The sequence below is a fragment of the Pseudopipra pipra genome, chromosome 3, assembly GCF_036250125.1.
Source record: "Pseudopipra pipra isolate bDixPip1 chromosome 3, bDixPip1.hap1, whole genome shotgun sequence".
In the NCBI taxonomy this organism is placed as follows: domain Eukaryota; kingdom Metazoa; phylum Chordata; class Aves; order Passeriformes; family Pipridae; genus Pseudopipra; species Pseudopipra pipra.
The window spans coordinates 18,623,392-18,634,772 of NC_087551.1; positions in this window are offsets into that span (position 1 = coordinate 18,623,392).

Genomic DNA, 11,381 nt, shown 5'->3' on the forward strand with positions numbered 1-11,381 from the left:
TGCACTGTCCTCTGTGCTTTCCCCCCGCCCTGATCCGTGTTGAACCCACCCCGAGCTCCCTGCAGATGAAGTGTTGGCTGCACGGTGCCCCTCAGCCCTGGCCCGTGTGTCAGCCGTGCCAGCTGCCCGAAAGCATTAGCACACTGAAAGCTGTGTGCTGCCATCACCCAGCTTCTTGTCCTTGCATGTCCCCTGCAGAAGCCCACGAGGCAGGAAATAGCTGACCCAGAGCTGTGCGTGTGCTGGTCAGTCTGCCCTAAACATGCATGTTCATGTCTTTGTATGTATATACATGTCTATGCATGTCTGTGCTGCTGAGCAGAGGGTGGAATAGCTGCATTCTCCCTCTCGAGACACTGACCTGAAGGTCTCTGCTCAATTGCTGGTTTCCAAAAAGTGCAGGAATGTGAGGACCATCTTTGAGGCTGTTAATCCTCTCAAATTTGTCTAAAATCAGTTAGCAGATTTGAAGGTTACTTGGAAGAGGGGTTGGCAACCGCTGTGGTTACATAAACCCTTTTCCAAATAAAACCAATCTAAAAACATACTGATCACATTTTCCCATCAAGATTTTAAAGTTCTTTGGAAAACAGACAATTCGGAAATGAGTGTGAGGCAGAGGAACCAGGAAATCCAGAGTCCCCATCCTTACTCCAGTAAGGAAAAGTATGAAGAAACCTCCCATCCAACACTCTTTTCTATTCAGTTTGTTCTGTGGCCTATGTTGGTCCAGTCTAATAAGTAGGAAGATGAATGTGTTTTCCTGGGAGAGAAGAGCAGAGCTGCTGAGCAACACATTTCATCCAGAGAACAACTGAGAGGCCTGTATGTGGACAGGACTATCCAAGTCCATCCAGCTTAACTTTCCCATTTGTGAATTTTCATGTCCTCTGCAATCCAGTCCCTTGGTTTCTGTTGCAGGTGGAGGTGTTGAATGTGGATTGTGCAGGTGGCTGCAGTTCTGTGTGCTCTGGTGTTGTTGTCTTCAGCTGCCAATCTGCTGAGGGTGCTGTGTACACTGACCAAGTCGGGAGTATCTGCAGCTGACGAGGTGCACAAAAATAGCAGGTAGTCCATAGATATGCTGCAACCTCACTGCATAAAATCTAACAATGGCTTTGTTTTAGGATAGCAAACCGACTGAGTATCCTATGCTCAGATCTGGTTTATGTTAGAAATGAACCAGAAAACAATCTGAGAAGTGTCCTGAATGCTGGGAAGCTGTGATTCTGCTCCCAGCCATATGTTAGTGATTGGTAGAAGCTCCTCCTCACAAAGTTGCTGCTGCGTAGCATTTTTGAATCACATTTTGGAAAGGTTTTGAAGGCCAGCTTTTGAGCGACCAGCACCTCTTCTGACACTGTTTCTGTAAGCCTGCCCACTCAGCGTGGAAAATCTCACCTCCTTGAGTTTCAGGAAGGTGCTACTGTTTCAGAGTAGGCTTTGGCTGACAAAGAATTGTCAGGTTTTCGGTGATAAATGGGCTTTTCCAAGTCCCTCCTTTGCTTCTGAAGGACCAAACTGTCTGCAGACCCTTGAACATCCTTTTTTCTGAGTAAGCTTGGACCCACAGTTCAGCTTTGTGATTGGGTTTGTGTCTCCTTTACCATTCTTCCTGGTTTGATTGGTTTGGAAATGCTGAGACTATAACTGTCCTGAGGGTACTATCTGTTTTCTTTGGCTTTCCCAAACATAACACATTATGTGGAGCTGAAAATGAATGGGACGAGAATGAATGAAAATGTTTTGAATCTTGAGGATTTGGATTAAGCTGTATGTAAAGCTGTTGGTCTGAGGCTTGTCTCTGTTAAATTAGCTCTCTATATAGTAGGGCAGATATATCTACCACTGAGGTCCCATCTAGCCAGTGAAGACTAATGCAGGTGATACTACATCCTTCAGACACTGGCATCCAGTCTGCACTCTAATGGCTTTGACAAATCCCCTCAAGCAGAATTGTCAAGCTGACTCCATGATCAAATGTGTCCAGAAGTGTTAAAAGCACCACTGAGAATGTCAAATGGAACTGATGAGGTTAGATCACATCTGCATGAGGGGATAAATTGTTCTGGAGTGTAATTTTCAAATCAGAACATTAGACCATGGTAATCAGACTCCCAAGTGAGCCTCTCTGTAGGGCATAAATATCAGCAGCTGCTCTTCATACATGACAGATCTCTTTCAAAGCTTATACATGCCTAATAATGCTTCTCCTGACTGAAATTTAATTGAAGGATGCCTCAACCTGCCATAGGGTAGAGAAGGTACATTAAGCATCTTAATTCACTTAGGTAACTGATGCATTAATTCGTCTAGTGTGTTGGGAAAGGCTTGTCCTGATTTACTTTGCTATTATGTGAGTGAATTTAGAAGTGATTAATTTGTAACCTCCAGCCAGGACTAGTTGAAAGGCAGTGGATTTACCAAGTCCATGGTTTCTGCAATGTGGAATGGAACTGATTCAACCCCTGTGGAAAGACTGGGTCAGTATTTCTGTGTATGCAAAAACAGGAAGTGATCAAGGTCAGGAGGCAGAGGTACTTCTGCCAAATAAATCGTAATCGAATCAGTCTACTACTTATATTGGTAAATACAAGACTTAAAAGTCCAGTGGGAGTGAAAGGAGGTGATAAGCAATCTGATTTAATCGAGGATGTCCTTGTTCATTGTAGGGGGGTTGGACTAGATGACTCTTCCTATCCAGCTTATTCTGTGATCCCATGAGGAGTTTCTGTATATGAATCTGAACGTGTTTTGATCTTAGATCAGCAAAGTATTTAAGTAGCATCACTTTCAGTGGTATTCAGAAGTATGCAGAAATGCCTGGCTTGTACCAGTCCATAGCCTTTTTCTGTGCCTTCTAGTACATCTTCTTTTGAGAGATGCAATGTCTTGCTGGAAGCCTCATCTGTTGTTGTACTGATTAACCTCCACAGTCATTCCCAGTGAGAATGAGGAGAGGAACAGGGAATCACTCCATGCACTGCAGCACAGGCTTTGAAACAAGGGATGGATCATCCACTGTGACCCAGAGCATGACATCCAGTGTATAAAGACCATGTTCCTTATCAGCAGAGCAGTTAAAATGTAGATTACATGGAATATCCTTTGCCTGGTATTTCTTAGCTCTTATAGTGGCTTTACACTTTCTGGGCTATCAAATACATCTTACCTTACAAAGTGGGGAATAATTTAGCAGCTTATATATGAAATGTTCTTAGTCTTCTAGTTCAGACATTATGAATTATAGGATTGTGTTGTGGGTGTGTTTATGAGGCATTTTTGTTTTCCTGCTAGCATTTGTTCAGCACAGTGGAAAAGCTCTCTGTTGGTGTTCCAGAAAAAAATTCAAAAAGAGAGGATGTCTTACCTACAGAGGACCCAGCTCGGGTGACCTTTCTACTGGTACAATCCTGGGCAAAAACTTACTGAAAATTACACTTACCTTTTGCTTAATTGTGGCTGTTCTTTTGGCGAAAGCAATTCTAACACTGTGATAAATCAGACCAATGGTGAATTGTCGTGGTTCTGTAAAAAATATTAATTAACTTTTCATTTAGTTTTTACAGTTAAAGCAGAGTTGCTTCAAGGTCGAAGGTTCTTGTGTCCATTAATATGCAACAAGAGATTATGACTGAGAAATTTCTTTTTCAAACAGTTCTGGAAAAAAGAAGTGTTCACATCTTCAAGTAAACAAAAATTGATCCATTCCTATTTATGTTAAATAAGAGCATATGAAGGATAAACACTAAAAAAAGACATGCTTTTAAAGACTGACTCAGCTATTATGATTTTATAGAACAAGTGAATGAAACTTGTTTGGATTCTTCCCAGAATAAATACATACACTTCTAAAGTCCTTTGGAGAATAGAAAAAGAAGCAGCTGTAATGCAGAAGCACTAGTTTAATCTCCAATCCACCAGATACTTTGCTGGTGTGGAGTGCACGTGGTCAATCTTAAACCATTCTTATGCCTCACATAAACGTCTAACATTTAGAGTCCTTGGACTTGCCTACAAAACAAGAGTAGAGAAACCCACATTATTTTTAGTGCACAAAGCTGAGAAGGACAGTCAAAGAAGCGTGGGTTTGCTTGTACCCAACCCCTTAAATGTGTCCTTGGACTGAGAATTCTCTGTAAGGATAATTCTTGGTATATATGATGTCTGGAAAATAGATAGTAATAAATACATCATTTTATATAGGAGATGGATAATTCAGTGCCTAAGAATGTGAACTGGAGAATAAATCAATGCAAAGAGACTTTCTGTTCTTTGGTGTTCATTTCTACTTTTCTTTCCCTAGTGAATGTTCCTCAGCAATCCCAGCAAAGGGATGTTTTTACAAATATCTTGCTGAAAATCTCAGATCTTGCTGTATTTCCTCATGAGAATTGAGAATTGCAGACTGGAAGGTGGATCATGTTTAAAGCAGCAAGTAGCAAGTCAAGGTAATTTCAAGAATAAGTTGTTGTTTCTAGCAGAACCGATGGTCACTTCTCCTAAATCACTTCTGACGTGCTTAGTGAGAAGTAATAGCACGATGCTGTCTCCCCTGAACTCCTGAATTTATGGTGATAATTGTATGACATGAATCTTGGTTTAAGCTAATCTCCAGTTACCTCTTCCATTTTCATTTTATGCTTGCTTGCTCTGCAGTGACCCCCTTTAGACTGCTGATTCTATAAATCTTTGTCACAAAGGGTCGCTGGGTTTGAGGGAAAGGAGAAAAAACGGTGAACAAAAAGAAAGCTAATATGCTTTCTTCAGTAGATACTGTGCCAGAGGTAGGTATGCTTGTTCCAGTCTGATTTAGCTAGTGCAGGTGTCACTGCTAAATACATAAACTAAATACGGTCTAGTAGGGGTTTGTAATTAGTTTGTTTACAGAAGCACTTACAGAAACAATTTGGTTCAGCAAGAGCTGATCAATCAAACTTCAGCTGAAGAAGCCCCAGAGAGTGACCCTTTCTTTCCACCTGACCTGCTGGGGGACAGATTAGGAAATATTGATAAAACCAGCAGCTATTGGCTGCTGCAGTGTGCATTTAGTGTCCTTTGTGTATGTTTGGGGGGAAGTAGGGAGGGACTGCTTTTTCCAGCTTAGTTGAAATACTGCTTCTTTTACAAATGCACCTTTGCCAAGAGAAAAAACAATGGAAAACTCATCAATCTAATAAACTTGAATAATATGTAGATGAAGCTCCCAAAGCCCTTGCCCCTGATCACAGTATTGTTTAGATGAATTGGCAGAGCCTGAAAGCCTTTATCTCATAACCTATAAGGTTATTCCCTTAAATGCCTTCTCCAAACACATTCTCCCATTCCCATTTTAGCATGTTTCTTGTGGTGCAACTGAAGGAAGCTTGAAGCTTGTGTTCTCTTTGAGCATTGCTTTGTAGAGGAGCATCAGTGAGACTGAGGCTCGTTCTGTGGATCAGTGTGTTGTGCCCCAGCCGGGCTGGAATAACGTGTAGATGTTGTTTCTGGTACATGGTACCCAAATACAGCCTCAGAGGTGGGAACAGTGTGAGCATATGTTCCCTGTCCACCTGTTTTGGGTGCTCTGTCATCAGTTTTACTTGTGCTGATGGGCACTGCCAGTTGCCAGGAGTCCCAGATTCATGGTATCAGGCCTCACCAGTGGAAAGTGAAATGCATTGTCCTTGAGGAAGCTTCTTCCTTAAGTGCTCCTTACGCTTGGATGTAGCTGTCTGATTTTAGATGATCATCTTGTCTGACAGTGGCTGCCTTGCAGGTCCCTGTGGGTGCACCCTAGATTCTGGGTGCTCCTGTGACAGGCACAGGTGAAGGTACTTTCGTACTCCTGGCAGCAGGAGTTATACTACGCTGTAAATGTGGACTCTCTTACTCAGTTAACATGACAAAGCTCTTCTGGCTGATCATGAATTCAACTAGTCCCTGTATTAGAGAAGGAGCTGTGGTACATCCAGTTGATGTACTTTGTGGAGGGTGAGCGATTTACGTAAGTTGCATGGCAGGTCGTAGTACAAGTGAAGGACATAGAGCTGATTACTTCTGGGAGCAAATTGGAGCAAGTTGTTTATCCGTGTTTCCATTGTGAAGCTCAGATCCTGCCTTATACTGTGCTGTTCTTATCAATGCTAGATGACAACCTGAGCCTCTGACAATCTAAGCTGATGATTTTAAATCATGATTTGAGCCATGTAATTGAGGAACTGGACATTCTTTTGAGATGCTTACATTTCAAACTATACTGCTTGTGCTTAATATCCTTTTTATATGTCATAGCTACTTCTGGATAGAAAAATAATTTGGTTTGTGGGATGCTATTTCATGAAAATAATTATTTATCTGAATTTATAAGCTGTGATCAGTACCAACAGAGAAAGCTGCAGGTGATCCCATCAGCAAAATCTTCATCAAGTGCTCCCCTCTGGCTTTCATTTTCACCTCAGAAGCAGGGGGAAGAAAGTGAGACCTTTTCAGAGCTCTAATCTGCAATTGTCCAATGACATTATGAGATTTGAATTACACACTGAGGTTGAAATTGTCCTTGTTCTGCAGGAAAGGACATTGTCTGAAACTGTCAGATTTGGTATCTGTAAAACCACACAAATGATAATTTGTCCAAAGTTTTTATCAAAACAAAATAAGGAAGATGTCTTTGTCAGCCAAAATATCACACACAGATTTAGAGCAGGATGAAGTGATTTTCCAACTCCCATACTACCCCATACATACAGAGGCCAAGGAAGTCTTTCCCCTGTGTAATCCCACCTGCCTTTCTCTGCCAGGGCCAGGCAGCTGATGATGTGTAGTGTCACTAAACCCACTGGGTCACATACAGTTTGAAGCTCATCATTTTGCAAGTTTCCATCTGTCTCTGAAAGACAGACCATGGCACAATGCGTGAAGACTTTATTTTCCTTTTACTTTTTATCTTTGTCATCTGACTTTCATCAGTAGTTCTGCTAAATAATAGAAAACATCATGGAAGTGTACCAGGAGACCCAATCTCAGCATTACCAGTAACGTTACCTAATAGATAACATCCTTCTGGTAATACAGACCATTTATCAAAGCATTTGTAGACAAGAATTTGTTTGAAGCAACTGCCTAGGGAAGGTGTTTTTTATGAACTTGGGAAGCGAGGGAGTATAGCAGGTTGAGAGTGAAGCTGAGCTGTGCATAGGGGTTTTTGGCAGACATTACATGCAGGGTGAGATATTGATGTGTGGAGCACAGCGAGCTTATGAGCAATGTGTGAGACAGGTCATGTGAGATGATTACAAGTAAGTATTGGAGAAATTAGAGAATGTATCTCGAGGGCTGCCAAGCTGTGTGCAACTGCTTATAAACACTAAAGAAAGTTCCAGTATATATTGAACTCATTTACAAATAATCTGCATGAAAACTATGAATTTCATACTACATGACAGCTCTAAAGGATGGAAGCACTTGCTCGTATGTAAGGTTGTAGCAGGTCACTTCTCACCCCCTTAAACCTGTCAGTCTTCTTCTGGGAAGAGTGACGCTTCAAACTGGTATGGCTCCTGCACTCCTTGTGTCTGTTGCTGCATCTGCCAGCTTGAGCAAAGTGTTATGGGGCATTTGTGCTGCAGGAAGTGGAAGGGAGCTAATCCTATATCCAGTCTGGAGGAGACAGCTTGTAACTTGTTTTGAGCAGGAGGGGTTTCCAGCTAGTGGCCGATACGTGTGGGCTCGTGTGCTACATAATGCAAGGAGGGGTGCAGTCCACCCATAATTGCTCCTGTTACATCCTTATGCACTTGTCTGGCATTCATCAGCAAGCCTAACATCCCAAACACTGAAGTTGTGTTGTGTCCTTCCAGCATTCTGAGAGAGATATAAACCAAGATATTTAAGGCAGGAATGCATGTGGTGTTTTTAGTTTTGATCTGCCATAAACCCCAGGTTTTAAAGGCTGTAAGGTGCTGTGGAGTAGCATTTACAGGCTTGGAGATCCTATTTTGTTAAATAATTACTTACTGACTGAGTTCTGATCTTCCAGGGTACTAGGTAGATGGGGTTTTCCATCCTGAAATGCCTTTTATGTCCTGTTTGCTCTTTGTAATCTAACATCCGATTCCCCACTCTGTTTTTACAGGCACAATCTCCATTTATTATACATAATCAAATATATAGTAAGAGGTTTTCTCTTGCTTTTTGGTATGCTGTCAAGTGTAGTGTATGGCCATTTAAAAAGGAATAGCTACATGAGGTATCTTGCACAATGGAAAAGGATATTCCCTGTGTGCATAGATATATAACAGATCAATACCTGAAGCAGAAAAGAAACATATGAAAACAAACACCCAGGAGCTGGTGGAGCCAGGAACTGAAGCTAATCTATAAGGCCTTCATTTGTTCATCTGAGCATGGGCAACAAATACAGTTCTCAATACAATTCTCAGTTGTGCAGTGACATATTTTCCCTTCTGGTTGTTGAGCCGTAGTAAGAGTGGGACTTGTGTGGCTGCACAACAGCCTCCATCATGAGCTGCAGGGTCCAAAGGAAATGTTATGGGCTGGGAAACTCAGCCTGGAGAGGAGAGGGCTTGGCAGGTGACCCTGCCTTGGCAGGGGGCTTGGACTAGATGATCTCCAAAGGTCCCTTCTAACACTAATGATTCTGTGACTTACACCGCCCACTACAGCCACTGTGGTGTTGTGGTCATCTCCCTGCAGCCCTTTAACAGATCACAAAGCACACCTGCAAGCAGGAGATCTTGAATTCATCCATGGTGCTAGTTTTTACCTTTGTGCTGCAGCAGCTCAACCTCTCCTCCATTTATTTCCTTTCCTCTGCCAGTCCGTGAGTGTATGTTTAGGCAGGAAGTCTCTCCCTTCAGTCTACAGTAGGCAAAATAAATATATATGTGAGAGGTGTCATATGTGGGATGTTTGCTACCAGGTATTCCTGTTCCTGGTAAGGAGATGACTGACAAAGGGTAGGTAGGACCATGTATTGGTGTGATTCTGTTCACAGTCACTCTCCGCTCGGCTCTGCTGTTCTGAAGTGGGAAGTGTGGGCTTGTCCCCTTCGCTGGGAGTCCTGTGTCTCTCCTGGTGTCAAAGGCAAGCTGTCTTCCTGAGCTTGCCAAAATGATAGGGGTTTGAGAGCTGCTTCCTTAGGCTGATGGTGGTGCACATGGAAAACAAAGAAAAGGAGAAGAGGGTGAGTAAAGAGGAAAAGGCAGGTGGGTCTAGTATGTGCTGTTCTCCCACCATTTCCTTGATGGGGACAAGCTGTGGAGAAACGTGTGTCAGTTTTCTTATCTGTGCAGGTATAATTGAGGAGTGTAGAGAGGATTAATGTTTCCTTTGCTTGGATGAGTAGCATTATGCACATAAAATGTTTGCTGTTAAAAAACAGATCCTATTTCATGATGTTTCTCAGGTGTTGGTCACAGAATCATTTAGGTTGGAAAAGACCTCTAAGATCATTGAGTTCACCCTTTGACTGATCATCACCTTGTCAACTAGATCATGGCACGAAGTGCCATGTCCAGTTGTTTCTTGAACACCTCCTGGGATGGCATCTCCACCACCTCCCAGGGCAGTCCATTCCAATGCTTAACAACCCCTTCAGTGAAGAAGTTCTTCCTGAGATGATGTTCTGCTCCTTTGTTGTCTTACCCATTACAGGGGTGAGAGGGCATTAGGAAGGGATTCTGTTTGCTTCCCTTAATGGCTGATCTCCTTGCTGTTGGCTAAGAAATCATTAACCTTGTTCAGAAGGAAACTGTGTGGGTTTGTTTCTAAAAGCTTTACAGAAATCTGTGGACAAATTATCTGAGCCCAGGGCATTTCCAGATTGCATATCCTTAATTGTATTAAACACTTCAGAGCCATCTGATGGATTGTCTCACAGTTCAACCATCTGGTCTGGAAATTTAGGCAAGCTTTACTTTATGGAAAAACTCTGAGTCACTCACACTGCAGTGTCATTAGATGGCCCCTGGGCTGCTCTTTGATGGAGAAAGGCTACTATAGTGTCACTGCTGATAGTTTGTTGATTGAGAGAAACATAAGGTTTTAGGGGCTCATTAGTTTTGATTAATTGGGCTAAAATACAGCTTTCTTGCCTTTCTTGTCTTTGCAAAATGGCTAGTTACCCCTCCAATGCAAATAATAAAAATTGGCATTTTTAGTTATTTTTGTCGCTTTGTATTTCATTCACATTATTTTATTTGCTTTGTATTTGTTATAAATATACAAAAGCCCACTCTGCTTTCGAAACAAATTCTTGTGTTTTAAGGTAAAGACTCGTTTACTTGACTACCACAGCACTTTGAAGATTTGTTGCACTTCCTCTTGCAACACCCATATGAGATAGAGCGTTTGGTTACCCTCATAGTAGCAACAGGAGGATCTATGGAGGAATAAGGTCATGCAGGAGAAGATGTCTTTTACTGAGGGCAACACCAGCTGCATGAAAGCCCCTTTAGTGCTGGTTTCACACCTGCTGGTTCCTCTGTGCTCACTCTCTCCCCCTGAGGCAGAGGAAACCTGGTAAATAACTTGCTAAGAGATTCCTGAGGGGAGATCGGGTGCCATGAGGGCCCCTTGTCCCCAGGCCAAGTGTGCACACAAAGTGTGTGGCAGGCCCAGGAAAACTCCTCTTTCCATGAGGAGCTTATTAATGCCTTCTCATCATGTGGTTGGTGTGCCACGTGCTGGCTATCTCAGTGAGTTTGGGAATGCTGGCTTTCCATATATAAAAGCTCAGCATTAGGTTTTCATTCGCTTTTGGAATGATCTCTCTATTCAGTGCTGGCAAGGAGAGGCAGGGTGACCAATACTGAAAGGTAACAGAGGTGGCTAGAGAAATGCTTTCAGTTGCATGCTGCAGCTGCTGTAGACTCAGTTTTTGAGATCATTTTGGCCAATAAACCCAGCATTTCTATTTAAAATTATTTGGAGACTAGGGATCTATTTGTGTGCTTGAATCTGTCAGTAATTAGGCCCAAGAATACACGATATTTCCCAGAAATGCTGTGGATCACAGAAGGCTCTAGAAACCTGTATCTCTCTTTTAAATTTACAGGAGAAACCTAACTCTGATTTGGTTTGAAGTAAAATCCTGAACATTCCATGACCTTGAACCTGGACTGTATCTGGAGACATATCTGGAGGCTATTCCATTCCTCTCAATTCCAAAATTGAGTGAGTCCAAGTGAGAAATTAACTTTGCTAAGCTAGAACTTGTGCCCCACCATCAGATGTGTAGCAGTCAGCAGTGGCATAAAAGAAAGCATTTCTCCCCTCTGGGTTTGCCAAAGCCTTTCACTAGCAGGGCTGAATGTCCAGGAGATTGTCTTAAAGCTCGTGTGGGTCATGAGAGACTTTCCAGCTTCCTGCTTTAGCTTCTG